Here is a 16895-nt window from a genome sequence, read left to right as displayed (position 1 = left end):
TGAGATCTGTATTAACGTTATTAGTTTTGGACAGCGCCACGTCACGTTCTTGCTTATTCCTGAATTCGATGCGGACTTTGCCGTTTGATATATACTTGGTAGAGATTGGGGCAAAGTCCGTGTCCCGGAAGGTTACCGCTTTCCTCCAGGTCTGAAGAGTTTCGGCTGCACCTTCACCAGCTTTCTTGGATGATATTATGATTGCCGGTTTTGCTGTTATTTGTGAAGTACGTGGAGGTGCAGCGGCAACAGAAGTCGTCGACTGCGCGGGTCTTCCTGTGACAGCTGCATAAGTGATTGGTTGATTTGGTGTAGAGGCTTTGTCCACAAGTGTGCGGATTTCGCGTTTTATGGTTTGTAACTCCTTTTGAATATGATTAGCGGTTTTAGTGTTGAAGTCGTTGAAAAGTTCTTTGATTTGGTTGGTGGTTACGTAATCTGTATTTTTCGCGTTTGTGGGCACTGTTGTGGCATGATCCTGCAATGTGGAATTAGGAGCCTGTGTTTGTACTTTAGGAAAATCCGTTTGAGTTGATATAGTAGAGGTGATAATGCGCTTCTCAGTGCTGGTACTCGTATGGGCTGATTTTGAGGGCCCGCCTGTGGCAGCGGTGTCCAATGATGAGGTGATAGGACAGTAAGTATTATTACTAACAAGGTTGCTGCAAATTAGTAATAGATCTTTCCCAAACTGATCTGATATAGACTTGATATTTTTGCCCGCCGTTGTAATCTGTCTTTTATTTTCGACCGTAACACTCTTGTGTGTACGGTCGGTCTTTAGGTTCTCTTCAATTTCTCTAATTTCGCCCACGATACAGCTTAAGAACTCTTCGAGGCATTCCCTGATATTAAATAGTGGATCAGGGGGGGCAGGAGTTATCGGGCGCTCGTGTTCCGCAGCATCCTGCACAGTTGCCGGGTCCAGAAGAGTTGGCTCAGGTGCATATAATAAGCTCAAATCATCTTCGCATAGACCCATCTGCTCCAGAGTGACTTCTTCCTCTGAGCAACTGTCGTATCCTGGGCTCATTTGAATGATCTCACGGCAGGACATAAGGCGCTTTTCATCGCCCATTTTGTGCAACTATGTCAAATTCGACGGTCAAATTATAACAAAACTAGTTAAAAAACACGATTAAAAACAAGAATTTATACAGAATTATACGATATTATATATAAAAAACTTATGTATTATGAAGTTAATGTAATTAATGTCTTATACAGTCAAATATGAGCGTGAGATCTGGTGTGTAAGCAACGGAATCTACTTTATTAATTGTCAGTTACAAGGAAATTTTTAAGTTGTAGTATCTCTCAAAATAACTGGTTGACATATATCCAAAATAGGCTAAAAACTAGTTTTTAGTGGTAATACATGTATTACAATCAAAAAAGTTGGAAAAAGTTTATACATAAAAAAGTCAATTTTAAAATGAAATTACGTCAATCACGTGTTTTATAGGTCTTACGCTACTTAATGTTAATTTACACAAAAACTATACACCTAGAGATTCTGAGATTTGGTACACTTATAGTCTATTAGTTAATGCTTTATGGGAACTGATAAAAACAAGTGCTTCCTATTTATAATTATATGAAATCAGTGGTCAAATTTCACTTTTAGTCAAAAACGCGATTAAATACAGAAATTTACACAGAATTATACAGTATTATATATAAAAAACTTATGGGTTATGTAGTTAATGTGATTTATGTCATATACAGTCAAATATGAGCGTGTGATCAGGTATGTAAGCAACGGAATCTACTTTATTAACTATAAGTTACAAAGAAATTTTCAAATTGTAATATTTCGCAAAATAACTGAATGACATATATCAAAATGAGCTAGAAACTAGTTTTTAGTGGTAGTACGTGTATTACAATCAAAAAAGTTGGAAAAAGTTTATACATAAAAAAGTCAATTTTAAAATGAAATTACGTCAATCACGTGTTTTATAGGTCTTACGCTACTTAATGTTAATTTACACAAAAACTATACAACCAGAGATTCTGAGATTTGGTACACTTATAGTCTATTAGTTAATGCTTTATGGGAACTGATAAAAACAGGTGCTTCCTATTTATAATTTTATGAAATCAATAGTCAAATTTTTCTTTTAGTCAAAAACGCGATTAAATACAGAAATTTTACACAGAATTATACAATATTATATATAAAAAACTTATAGGTTATGTAGTTAATGTGATTTATGTCATATACAGTCAAATATATACGTGTGATCAGGTATATAAGCAACGGAATCTACTTTGTTAACTATAGGTTATAAAGAAATTTTCAAATTGTAATATTTCGCAAAATAACTGGTTGACATATATCAAAATGAGCTAGAAACTAGTTTTTAGTAGTAATACGTGTATTACAATCAAAAAAGTGGAAAAAAGTTTATACATAAAAAAGTCGATTTCAAAATGAAAATTACGTAAATCACGAGCTAGTTTAGCGACTTACAATACTTAAAATTACTTTTCACAAAAACTGTTGTACCGAAAATTATGAAATTTACTACACTTATTGTCCATTAATGTGCGCATTTAATGATGTAATAAAAATGGGGGGTTGTCGCTGATAATTTTGAGAAAACGATCGTTAAAGTTCAAAGTTGTTTTAGAGTGACTTGTTTGCACAAATAAAGTGAGATATTTTTATAACTATAGCACGGATTTTAATTCTGTAAATTTTCCCGAGTTACTGGTGTCTTTGTGCTCACGATGCAAGTGTTATAAATTGCCAGACGATACCGGAAGTTAGTTTTCACCAACTGCGCAATAAGTGTTTTTCGTCTTTAACTTTTTTGTTTTTCACGGGAAATTTTTTATATTTTCACAGTTTATAGAGGACACCAAACGACACACAATGATATTAAAAATTATATATGTAAAAGATCTACTTTGAGAGTTATTAATGTTTTTATCACTTTTTCTATGTACCTAATGTTATTATGGTCCACTGTACTTACAGTTTTATTGTCCGGCTGAATTGGGTGTAAGCACTAGTTTATTCACTTAACACAGAAACTTTTGATGTAAAAACCAGAGTCCTATCACTAAAACTTGAAGCACAACAGTAAGTGGAAGAACGGTGTCGAAAAGTCAATCACTATTTTGGTCACTACACCTCACTAACTTATCCGATCTTGTTAATTTTTTCACTAGAGGATAGAGGACGTCAACGCGCACAATTTGATGTATAACACTCTATGGTTTGAGTTAAAAATCCGGGCACTTTGATTTTTTGACCGCGGAGCGGCGCGGAAACGATGCGTACGCTAGGAGCGCGTGGCGCGCGACTGGTTAGGTTAGGTTAGGTTAGGTTAGGTTAGGTTAGGTTAGGTTAGGTTAGGTTAGGTTAGGTTAGGTTAGGTTAGGTTAGGTTAGGTTAGGTTAGGTTAGGTTAGGTTAGGTTAGGTTAGGTTAGGTTAGGTTAGGTTAGGTTAGGTTAGGTTAGGTTAGGTTAGGTTAGGTTAGGTTAGGTTAGGTTAGGTTAGGTTAGGTTAGGTTAGGTTAGGTTAGGTTAGGTTAGGTTAGGTTAGGTTAGGTTAGGTTTTTTTTTTTTTTTTTTTTTTTTTTTTAATGGTTTGTTAGTGTCGAGTGAAGACACAGGGCCCTCGCTAGGGATACGGGCGACCCTGTGCCCGCGGTGACATTCGCGAAAGTTTTCTATGATTTATGCGATGCCGGGTCCGGCATCACCATCAGTCAAGAACAATGGTGATGCTCAGTTTAGAGACCCGGCTTTACTTTTTTGATTGGGCTTTGTTGTTGGACCCATGGTCCCCGCATTGGGTACGGGCAGCCATGGGCCCAGGTTGGGATTTGTGAAGTTAGTTGTTGAGATTTTGATAGATTTTTGTTGGTGAAAGTTATGCTCGTTATGGTTAATGTGAAATTTAGTTTGGTTTGGTTGGCTGAAATTTTGGTTTGGTTTGGATGTTGAATAGTTTAGAAATGATTTAGTTTAAATTGGTAGTATTGGTTTTGGTTGGAGGGACCGCAGTAGAAGTAAATAATGCCCTCAACGGACGCTGCTGCCCGTCCGTCGGTTATCCCTTAGTCGCCTTTTACGACACCCACGGGACGAGATGGGGTGGTGCTATTCTAGACGCCGGCACCACACGGCGAGTTGAAGATAATGGGGTTTGATTTTTGATGGGGGTTTAAATTGGAAGTTTTGGGTTGTTTACACGAAAAGGGACCGCAGTAGGTGTTGGTAACACTATTCAACGGACGCTGCTGCCCATCCGTCGCTTATCCCTTAGTCGCCTTTTACGACACCCACGGGAGGTTAGGTTAGGTTAGGTTAGGTTAGGTTAGGTTAGGTTAGGTTAGGTTAGGTTAGGTTAGGTTAGGTTAGGTTAGGTTAGGTTAGGTTAGGTTAGGTTAGGTTAGGTTAGGTTAGGTTAGGTTAGGTTAGGTTAGGTTAGGTTTTTTTTTTTTTTTTTTTTTTTTTTTTTTTTTTTTTTTTTTTTTTTACAGTAACCTCCAACGTGGTCGGAGCCAGTGGTTTCGAACGAACGCTTTCATACAATTTCTCGCTTATATGCTTCTCGTACTTCCATTCTTCATACTGTGTCTTTCTTTCATCCGTCATATCTTTCATTGCTTTATTTGGGTGGGTTGCCCAACTATCTATCTTTTATAATTTTCTCATTTCTTATCTTCGGGGAAAATAAAGGTGTACACAGGGTTTTATTTTCAGGTTACTATGATGTACATACTATATGTTTACATTGCATCTTTTTATGGCTCTTACAGATTTCATGGTTTTAACTTTTATACATTTTCTTATTTTACATTTGTTTACATCTATTTCATTTATGCTAATTCTCTAATATATATACATATTATGTTAGCATACATTTATACTCTAGTTTTATTGCTCTCGATTGTTCGTTTAGCTACTCTCTCGCAGTACTTTAAGAATTTCTCTCTCTGTTCACTTTCCATGATGCCACTAATATTTTCAGCTGTTAATTTTATTTCCAGTTCACCCTCGATGCAGAATCGGTCATAGCCGTATACCGGGCACTCCAGCAATATGTGTGGGATCGATTCCACCACTCCATCTTCGCACCTGCACGATGGGTTATCTTTGCACTTGAAACGGTTCAAGTACTCAGAGAACCCACCGTGCCCTGTGAGAATTTGTGTGGTGACTCCCTTTGTCTCCATTTTTCGGACTGTCCGGTAGGCTGTCAGCGCGCTGGGGAAAAACAACTTAGTGATCGAGGCAGTGCTACCCTCTACATACCTACGGTTCCATTCGTCAAGCGTTGACATGCGGATGCTACGCTTGACGAATGAAATCGGGCATTGATCATAATCCGGTCTTCTCTTGGAGCCCACAGCAGCTGCTTTAGCTAGTTGGTCGGCCCTCTCATTTCCCTCCAACCCCGCGTGAGCCTTTATCCAGAACAGAGTAACTACTTTGTTCTGGAGAGATATCGTTTTCATGTTATCTCTGGATTTTACTGCGAGGGGGTGGAGGCAACTGTGGTTTGTTACTGTTTCCAGGGCCGCCATCGAGTCGCTGTAGACTCCAAATGAAGACGCCCTATGATCGAGTATCACCTCTGTTGCCTTGCAGATCGCTAACAGCTCGGCCTGGTAGACTGTGCAATACTTTGATAGGGCAAGTTTGAGGGCTTTTGTCTCCGTTCCACTATTATTCCACATCGATAGTGCGGCTCCGACTTTGCCCTCAATCTTGCTCCCATCAGTGAAAATTCTGACGTCGTATGCACTGTGTTGGTCTACACTCTCTTGATCTACCAGACTGATGTATGATAGGCCGGGTCTGTCAGCAGGATGGGGAGCGTCGATGGCTGGGGCCATTGTTTCAACCTCCATGCCGGCCAGCGCTGGCAAGGGCACTCCCTTTCTGGCCTCGTAGAGGGAGGCCGCTTCCTTGATCCGTAGGTCAAGTGGGAGTATTCCAGCCAGCAGCAGAGCTGCGTTCAGTGAGACCGTCCGGTAAGCCTTACTGATTTTTTGAGCGAAGCCTCTTTGTACTGTGTTGATCTGTTTTTTAATCCCTAGTTTATTGACCGCTGGCGCCCAGGCACTTGCTGCGTACATGATGGTTGGCTCGACAACTGCAACGTATATTAGCCTTATTATGTCCGGGTGCAGACCCCATCCTATTTTGGCTGTCCTTGCTAATTTTTTATACATGTTTAGGGCCTTCCTGCAGACGCCTGCAGTATGCTTATTGAATGTGAGTTTGTTATCCACAGTGAGACCCAGTATTTTCATGTCTTCTGACATTTCTATGGCGATCCCCCCCATGCTCAGGCGTGGAGTATCGTATTTCAATCGATTTGTGACGACCATCGCGCATGTTTTGTGCGGTGCAAATTTTAATTTGTTGTCGATACCCCACGCCTTAACATGTTCAAGGGCCCCATTTGCTCGTCTCTCAATGTCCGCTGCGCTCTCACCGTCAAACACCATCACCACATCATCAGCAAACGCCTGGCAGTAGACCCCACTGTTATGAAGCTGTTTTAGGAGTGGATCCAGTAGTAGGTTCCAAAGCAGGGGACCCCCTATGGATCCTTGGACACATCCCTTGCTGGTTTGTTTGCGGTATTCCTCTCCGGCGTATCTTACGCGTACCGATCTTCCTTCGAGGTAGCTATCTATCACTCGCCTCAGGTTCACCGGGCAATTTTCTTCTGCCAGTCTGGTCTTTATTACGGGCCACCATGCGCTGTCGAATGCTCCCTCTATGTCCAACGATACCAAGGTTATTATTTTCTTTGCTGATAGGTTCTTGCGAATATGTTTCATAAGGTCATAGAGGGAGTCTTCGGTGCTCCTTTGTGGCATAAAACCGTACTGGGATTTACTGATTTTTGGCAGAAGGTGGTGTCTGAGACGGGCTATCAGCATTTTTTCATATATCTTGCCCAAAACTGGCAGGAGTCCGATCGGCCTGTATGATTTGGGCAAGATATATGAGTCCTTCCCCGGTTTTTTCAGGATGACTACGGTTGCCTCCTTCCAGGGCTTTGGGAAAAGGCCATGCTGCAGGCATTTGTTTAGGAGCATTAGGAAGCTTTCTGGGTCACATTGTATGGCCTGATCGCATATGTCCGCCGTAAAACCTTCTGCTCCTGGGGCCTTTTTTGGATTGAACGACTTTACCGCCGCATCCAGTTCGTATCGGGTAAATGGGGGATCATGTTGTTCATCATGATCTGGCTCATTTATCTTTAGTGCTAGACTTCTGATGCGGCGGTGCTCTACTGTGTCTTCATTCTCGTTGTCCGGGGGGTAGAAGGTCTCGGCCAAAAGCTTTACAGACTCCCTTTCATTTAGCATTCCAACTCCGTCTGTCAGTAATTGGTCCTCTTCCCTGTTTGTGGCCCTGCTCATCACCCTATAAATTCCCTCCCATATCCCTTCCCGATCCTGTTTACAGCAAAACCTCTTCCAGCTTTCCGTTTGAGCATCTTTTATTGCAGTCTCATATTTTATTTTCTGTTTCAGGTATTCGTCTACCACCTTCTCCCTGCGGTTTGGAGCAGCGTTCCGGATTCTTCGCCTCAGCGTGTTGACCTTCCTTTTCATCGTCGCGAGCTCTTCCGACCACCATGGCACCTTAAGTGTTTGTTTAGCTATTTTTATAGGGATAGCATATTTACATGCTTCCGCTATACTTCTACATATACGTCTATTGCGGTTTCTATTTGCATCTTGCTTTGTGCACTTTCTAACTCCTGTGTCGTGATCTTTTTGTCTCGCATGACCAGGCTCAGTTTCTCACGAAATTGTTCCCAGTTTGCTTTCCTTGTATTGTAGATGCGTGTGGTTCTCTGTATACTCATTCCCTGTGATTTTTGTATATTTATATTGAACGTTATGCCATTGTGATCTGAGCTTGTGAGGCCAACTACTACCTGCCATCCTTCTACTATATTCAGCATGTCAGTTGAGCAGGCTGTGATGTCTACATGGCTACTGAAGCTTCTTCCTCCTCTGGTTGTGTCAAAGGTGGGGGTGGTGCCAATGTTCAAGATTTGCAGGTCGAGCTCTGCCAGTGTTCCGCATACATCTTCCCCCCTCTTATCCTCGCTGGGGCTTCCCCACCAGGTACTTTTGGCATTAGCATCTCCCCCAACTATAATTTTTTCTGATCCCTGTTCGTCTTTTATGTTCTTGATCTGTTCCAGATATGTCTCAATAGGTCTGTCGGGTTCGAAGTAAAAAGACACAAGGGTAATTGTCCAAGCTTTTGTTCTAATTTTTACTACTACAATATTTGTTGTGGTTTGCTGTGGATATTGTATGACATCGAGATTGGGGTCGAATACTGCCACTGCAGCCTTAACTGTACCTTCAGGTGTTCCTAAATCCTGGTAGACTCTAACCCCCCGGTGGCCCTTCATAAATTTTCCCGCTCCAACATAGGGTTCCTGGAGCAGTGCTATTGCAGTGTTGGATTTTACTGCCTCTATGAAGAGCTCATTGGTTGCTATTTTGCTTCGCTGGAGGTTTGCTTGTATGATTTTATACCTATGTACCGCTGGGACAACTTTAGCAATAGGCAACCGTTGATCTGGCCAGGTCATCCCACCTGCACCTTACAGGGCATTCTGCATCAAATGCGTTATGTTCTGAGCTTTCCAGGTTCGCCTTCATGCAGTTCCTACACTTTGGCGGTTCTCTTGCATGCCAATCCTCGCATTCAGTCTTCAGGTGAGGGCCCCCGCAGTGGCTGCACAGATCCGCTGGCTCTCTGCAGAAGCGCTTGCTGTGCCCGAAGCCCAGGCATCTCGTGCATTGAACCAGCGGGGACTGATCCTCCACCTTTACACGTTGGAGGTCGATGTGTAAGCTGCCCTGTTCTAGAGCTCTTCTCCATATTGCAGGTGAGACGCTGACAACTACATGGTTTGTATGCGGGTTTCGGGCTCTTCTTCTATATCTCACTTCAATTTTATTTTCTTCTGTATCGAGGCTGCGAAATACCTCCCTGTTCTGGTTTTTCAGGGCCTTAATTATGTCCTCATCGGTATTAACAGAGAGGACCCCCTTGAGCACCAGAAGCGGGTCCCTATTTTTTACTTCCTCGACATTGAGGTGTGCTCCTTCTTTACTGAGTCTATCCTTAATTTTTTCCCGATCATCCTTAGTTCCCATTCCTATGATCACCTTTCTGTCTTTTGCTTTCCTTACCTTTTCCACAGTAATCCAGCCTTCCTTGGCATCTACTACTTTCCTTATCTTATTTAGGACCTCTTCCCCACTTTCCGTGTCATCTGTGGAAGTGACGATGACTGAGTGTAGTGTATTCCTCGGAAGTATTTGTTTTTGTCTTGCGGTAGCACCTGGAGTTGCTGCTGCAACGCTTGCATAGGTTGCTGCCGCCGCTTTTTCAAAGGTCTCTCCTTGCTGTTTTACTAGGGCTTTTATCTCTTCCATTTTCCTGCTGTTTTCTTCTATTAATCTTTTTTGTTCCTCGATTTTGTCCAGGATCAGGGCCGGGTCTATGCTTACCTTACCTGGGATATTTTCTTGCTTTCTTTCTTCCTTGTTTACCCTAGTTTCTTGGTCCACTTCCGTTCGACCTTTTACCTTCGGATCCGTGGAGCAGGGTTGCGAATTTTCCAGCCGTTTTTTCTCCTGTTCCACATCCCTCACCAGCCTGTATAGTTTTTCTATCGCCTCTGTGACTGTGGCTTTTATCTCCCTCTTTATGTTCCCCGATTTGTCCATCTGGCTCTTTGCCGTTTCCAGTAGTCGTCTGGCTTCCGCGGTTTTTGGGAACACGGCTGACTTTGTCTTCGAGGGGCCAGCCTGAGTCTGTTTTTGTACACCCTCGGCTTCCCCGGCCGGCGCCGGGGGGGCCGCGGAAGCTGGCTTAGGTGTTACGTCAGCGCCAGCGGCCCCCTCCGACTGTGGGCTTGGTGACAGGTGGAAAGTCCTGCCCAGTTCCCATTCCCCGATGCTTCTCCTCACTGAGGGTGGCAGGTTTGTCTTTTCCGGCTTCGTGGGCGACATTTTCGAGGTTACGTCCTTAACAGGAGTTCTAAACATTGACATTTGCGTCTTGTCAGCCTATGTCCGCTATTTTGTAAAGAAGGAGATGTTTGGAAATAGAGAGGAGTTTGTATAGAAGATATAGGAGAGAGAAAGACGAAAAGTCAGAGCAATAACACTAAAAACACACAAAAACACAAAAAAAAAAAAAAAAAAAAAACACACAAAAAATTTTTTGAAGAGTCGCTGACTCTACACTCTCTTATTCTAATAGTCTAAAACTAGAAAATAAATAAATAAACAATTTATTTGTGTCTACAATAATTTTTGCTCTATGTAGAGCCGTACGGTGTACGTAGAGCTGTCCTGTACAAGGGAGGCAGCTATCACTTAAATCTAAGAGGAAGCTCGACCCGCCTGCGCTTTCAGGGGCCGAAAAGTCAGGTCCTCACGGTTTTTTTCGATGGGGCGAAAAATTGGCTCTATGTAGAGACGTTTTTTTGTACACAGGCTGATAGCTCTCCTCGTGCCCTTTCCAACGAACCCAAACTCGAGGTGGCTACGACCAGGGGCTCCGGGGCTATGGCGTCTACAGTTTTACCGATAACCGAATCGGTAAAGGATCGGTTTACCGGAAACGGTCGTATCTCCGGAACCACTGGGCCCACGAACCTCCGGTTTGGGATGCTGTCCTCCGCACGGCGAGAGCTATCTTCCAAGATGGTCGGTTGGCCGAAGTAAAGTCCTGAAATTTCAGCTCCTGAAAAATCTCTTTAGTTCCTGAAACCTCAGATTTCAGGTAGGTCTCCCCCTGCCAACACCTGCTTCCAAAACCGCACCTTTCTGCGACGTTCCGTATGGAAGTTACGGAGGTTTGAAGTTCTTCCAATATGGCGGCCCAACTGTCAAAACTCAACTTCAATTTGAGTTTTTGGCGCTTCTAGTGGTCGCAGAAAGACGGGGTTTCCGATTTCCGGAGGTAATGACACCTTCCCTGTCTATTCAGGGCACTTTCAGGATCCTGAAAAGTGATCCCTCCGATTCGACTGAAACTGGGAGGGGAGGATAGGTGGGGGTCTTCCGAGCTCCAAATCGAAAACGCCGTTTCAATACGGCTTACCGTTACCCAGTTATGTCGAATCGAAGAAATCCAAAATGGCTGCCGAACTGTCAAACTAGAGGTTCGGGGTTTAATAACTCCGGTTCTATGGGTCCTATTGGACTCCGGTTTTTTCCAGACAGTTCGGCTTGACCTTGGCTATGTCCTGAAAGTGCTCCGATTCCAAAATATTGTTTACAAAATTTTACAAAAAATTTTTTGGGAATCCGGTGTTTTGTCAGGTGTGCCTGAAAACTACTTAAATCTAACTAAAAATAACGTTTCTCCGACCGCTGTAGGTCTTCTGGTTCTCGTTTTATTTAATTTTGAATTTTTCCCAAAAATTCGGTTAAAACCGGTAAATGTCCAAATTTTTTGTTTTAACAGCTAGAAAACTCGTTCTTGGGCTTAATTAAGATGAAATATACGTTATACCACTATTTCTAAGGCTAAAAACTATTTATTTCTATTAATTTTGAATTTAATACACTTTTTCTTAAAAAATCGATATCTCGAGAACCACAAGCCCAAAAATTTCGGAAAAAACGTTAAAATACACTATAAATACTATTCTATGACATAAAATTAAAAGCTAGAAGTGTTCCAAAGAAAAATTTTTGGAACTGCTCAAAATACAAATTTTTTGGAAATTTGAAAAATTTTCACTGAAAAATGTCTCTAAATTTTTTCCTTTTTCGTAGGCACGTTCAGCTCCTTAGCGCGCAACAGAATTTAATATAAAAAAGGTATGGTCTGCCTGAAGATTTTTAGATATATGCAGTTGAATTTTGAATTTTGAAAAGTCAATTACTCAGGAAATAAAAGTCCAAAAATTCTGTTCAATGTACCGTTACACTCCTAGTGATGAACTGCTTCTTGGTGTTCTGTCAGTTTCAGCCGGTCGCCGCTGGATCGCTGACCACGCCACCACGTGGTACTTGTTTTTTTGCACTTTGTGCTTCGACGGTGTATCGTCCAGACGCGTGTGAGGTGTCGGCGTGCGAGGCTCGTTGAGGCGCTTCCAACGGTGTATCGCACGTAGCGGTATCAATGTCCAGTGACGCAGCGTATTGATGTTTATGTACACTTAACCTCTAAAAACACGGTTTTAAGCACTTCACGGTTTTTTCCGAGGTCACACGTTTATACACTGCAATCCGATAGATGGCACTCACTGTCCCGCACACAACAACACTTGTTTGGTCTCAATACGACGAAAATTGCCACGTCCACGAATTTTTTACTGCGGAGCTCAAAGAAAACGATGTCGCTACGACGCAGGGTGGCACGTGACTCGGGTTAGGTTAGGTTAGGTTAGGTTAGGTTAGGTTAGGTTAGGTTAGGTTAGGTTAGGTTAGGTTAGGTTAGGTTAGGTTAGGTTAGGTTAGGTTAGGTTAGGTTAGGTTAGGTTAGGTTAGGTTTTTTTTTTTTTTTTTTTTATTAAAACTATGAATAGTTCCAACGGCCCTCGCGAGGGATACGGGCGACCGTTGGACCTGTCAAACTTCTGTGGCTCCCGCTAATGATACGGGTAGCCAATTTATTTAGGCTGTATTGATTATATATCTGTTATTATTGTTGCTGTTGATTATTACTGAGCTTTTACTTTGTTTACAATTATTATTCTATGCGTTATGTATATTGTCTAAGTATTGTTGAATTTTTTCAGTGTGTTAATTATATGGTTAATATGTATTTTGAAACTGTCCTTAGTTGATTCTTTCTGTATAATTTGTTCCAGGTTATAGGGTTCAATATTGTGGATATTACAAATAATTTCGTGGTTGAGTCGGGAGTTTTGGTAGCGTGGACATTGTTCAAGCAAATGCTTCATGGTTTGAGGTGTATTATCATCACATGGACAAGCGTTGGAGTCTGTTATATGGTACTTTTTGAGGTAGGCTTTACAGTATCCATGACCAGTTAGTACCTGAGTCATTTGGAAGGTGAGTTCGAAGTGCTTTTTGAAAGTTTCAATATGTTCTATTGTTGGCAGCCACTTTTTTAGATGAGCTCCAGTGATGCTATCTTGATATGTGGCATTATTAGTTTTGGCTGTGTCCATGCGGTGATTCCTTTTATGATAGGACAGCGGGAATTTGGTGTAGTCCGGTGCTTTATGCTGTGAAGCAGCAGCTTTGGCTGTCATGTCAGCCTCTTCGTTGCCGAGCAAGCCAACATGCGCCTTAATCCATCTAAATTGTATATTTTTACCCTGCTCTCTGATTTGCACTATGTTTTTATGTGCCCTGTTTATCATTGCATTAGTGCTGTTGCGGTTTGTAAGTTCAAAGAGCGCAGCTTTAGAATCGGAAAAAATTGTGGCTTGTTCCAAGCCGAGTGTCCGGCACATGTTGCACGCCTCATCAATTGCCAGGCACTCGGCCTGGAACACAGTGCAGCTATTGTGCAGCTTTAGTTTCTTGCTGGTGCTACGACCATCAGGATAATGTATTATTACAGCAGCACCTACCACTCCATCGTGCTTGCTACCGTCAGTATAGATCCTATGCATATCGGTGGAGTAGTAGGGCTCCAGGTCATTAATGTTGTTTATTTCTTCCAGCTCTATGTGAGGTCGGCGAGCAGGGTGTAATAGTTCTGTGACTGGCGCCCTCTTATCATATATCACGTCATCAGGTAAGTAATTTGTAGTTAGTGTTCTTTTTACGGTTTCAATGGAGGCGACTTCTTTGACTTTGTCTGGTAACGGCGTTAATCCAGCTAAAGCAATTGATGATATTGTCGGTAAGGTTCTAAAGCCATGTATTATTTTTATCGCGAAACCGCGTTGCAAACTCAATAGAGCGTTGTGGATCCTTTTGTAGTTGGTGGCATGCCACCAGATTTCAGCCGCGTAAGTAATTATGGGTTCTATTACTTGCCTGTAAATTGTGTTTATGTTGGAGGCATGCACACCCCAGGTAGGTTTTACGAATATGCATAGTCTTTTATATATGGCTTGTGCCTTTTTTATAGTGTATTCTGCATGTTGAATGAATCGTAGGTTTTGATCTATGATAACTCCGAGTAATTTAAAGTGACTGTCAAATGGGATTGGTATGTTATTCATAAAGATTTTCGCGGCTTTAGCTTTAGGTGTATTAGTGATCATTTTTGTTTTTTCCGGCCCGAATTTTAATTTGTTGTTTATACCCCATTGAAAAACTGTTTCTAATAGGTTGTTGGCATTTTCTTCTAGTTCTTGAATATTTTTGCCAGAGCAGATTAGTAATATATCATCAGCGTATGCCTGGATATGATTATCGTTTGTCAAGTTGTGTTCCAATAACGTGTCAACGATGGTGTTCCAAAAGATGGGTCCAAGGACTGAGCCTTGGACACATCCCCTGGTTTGCACTTTAGTGACAGAGGCGTCTGAGTAGTTGAGTATTATCCTTCGGTCAGTTAGATAGCTTCGTATAATGTTAAGTATGTTACTGGGGCAATGTATGTCTGTCAGTCTTTTCAAGAGTGCGGGCCACCAGGCATTGTCGAAAGCACCAGCGATGTCTAATGAGATTGCAACGACTAGTTTATTAGCGTTTTTGCAAAATTTGAGCTTATTAATTGCGTTGTTGAGAGCGTCAGTGGTGGACCGCTGCTCTTTAAACCCGAATTGTTGATCATTGCATGCATTGTTTGTTACGGTGTAATATGTAAGACGTGATGCAATAAGCTTTTCCAATATTTTGCCAAAGACGTTAATCAATCCAATGGGTCGGTACGCAGATATTTCTGTGTAGCTTGCTTTATTGGGTTTAGGGATTGTTTTCACGTATGCCGTTTTCCAACAAGCGGGGAAGTAGTTGAGTGAAAGGCATCTATTGTATAATTTGGTAGTTATTTCAGGATAGCACTCAATGTAATGTTTGCATATATCTGCCGTGAGATTATCTGTTCCTGGTGCTCTTTTTGGGCTCATATTCTTAACTATTGCTGTAATTTCATGGACTGTAAATGGTTGTTCATTGTTTCCTGTTTCTAATTGTGTGTTATTATTATTATTAATGTGTGTTCTTATTTGCAGGTGGTGTGGGCTGTCGTCGGCTGCGGTGTCATCGGGGAAGAACTTCTCAGCGAGCACTTCAGCGGTGTTCAAGATCGACGTGGTGTAAGTACCGTTATCTCTTTTCAGGGTTGCTGGCGGCTGCGGTTGTGGCGCACTTTTTAGTAGGCGATTGGTAACGGACCATACGTCGTCTTTGCCCTGTCGATTGCAGAATTCCCTGAAATGCTCAGACGAGGTGGTTCGGATTTTGTTAGCATACTCCCCTCTGGCTTCGCTCAGTTCTTTAACGATATTGGTGAGGTCTTTTTTGCTGCGTTTGAGATCTCTCAGTCGGTGATGCAAAAATATAACTTTTTTCTTCATGGTGGTCAGCTCCTCGGTCCACCACGGAATCTTATGATAAGGTGCTTTTAGTGTCAGCGTCGCGTCGCACGTTTTTTGTATTGCATTAGTCATCTTATTTATGTATTCATCTAGTCCTGCTACATTCAATTCGTCAATATTTATTATATGTAAGTTTCTTCTTTCTATGTTCTCTTTCAATTTAGTTTTAAAATTATCCCAATTAGTCCTGTCAGTATTATATTTATATGTGGATTTAGACTTTCTTTTGTTGTTTCTTGACAGGTTTGATTTAATTAAAAATTCGATTCCGTGGTGGTCCGACGAGGGTATGACTTCATGATTAACTTTCCAGTTAAGGACATTGTTTGCCGTATGGGGAGTTGCAAATGTTATATCAACTATTGAATTACGGGTTTGATTATGCGTGGTGGTCTCATATGTGGGCTCATTGCCTGCATTGCAATTAACCAAGTCATAGTGAACGGCTAGATCATATACAGCTCTTCCACGGTCATTGTTTTTGGCAGATCCCCACAATGTGTGCCATCCGTTTAGATCCCCGCATACGATGTGCTCCCTATTTGCGTTTTGTTGGAGGAATTGCTCCAGGTGCAGCATCGTATCCGAGGGATCCTCGCCGGGCTCAACATAGACCGAGGAGATCAGAAGCTTTTTGCTGGTATTGTTTGCTTGAGTTAATTCAATTGCAACAAAATTTTTTGTCGTATACTGAGTAAGACCGATATAGCTACCAAGTTTTTTGCTAACTGCGATACAGGCTTTCGTTCTGTTGTTTTGGTCTGAGTGCTGATAGACGTCGTATCCATCGATATTGCCAACTAATGTTTTGTTGTTGGCAACAAAGGGTTCAGATATGCAGACAATATCATGCGCATGATCTTTAATATATTGCAACATTTCTTGCATTGCATTGTAGCCTTTGCCCAGGTTACATTGCATAACCGCTATGTGTTGATTGTCTTTGGTTTTTCCTGCAGGGAGGCCCTTAGCAGTACCGGATGGTCATTCTTGCCATCCGGTCCCACTTGGTCCACTCCGGACAGTCCTGGCTATATGCTGGGTGGCTGTGTTCCTTATTGTTCTTGCGACAGTTTGTGCAACTTAATTCTGTGTTAGTTCTTGGGCAATCGCGTGTGCTATGTTCTCCTGCACAGCGGCCACATGTGCTGTTAGAAGTGCAGTTGGCCGCTCGGTGACCGTAGCCCATGCAATTGTAACACTGCATGATCGGTGATTGGTCTACAGCGGGGATCACTTGGTATCCAATTTTTACTTTTTGACCCACTATTCGGTTATACAGGGGTGGGCTTACCTCAATCACTACATTTCTTAGCAAGTCGTTTCGTCCTTTGATGCTACGTATGTATTTTACATGTCTGTCATTTTCGTTAGTGTCATCTATAATTT

Source organism: Cydia pomonella, chromosome 16 (assembly GCF_033807575.1).
Source record: "Cydia pomonella isolate Wapato2018A chromosome 16, ilCydPomo1, whole genome shotgun sequence".
In the NCBI taxonomy this organism is placed as follows: Eukaryota; Metazoa; Arthropoda; class Insecta; order Lepidoptera; family Tortricidae; genus Cydia; species Cydia pomonella.
Note: the sequence above shows the minus strand (reverse complement) of the source record.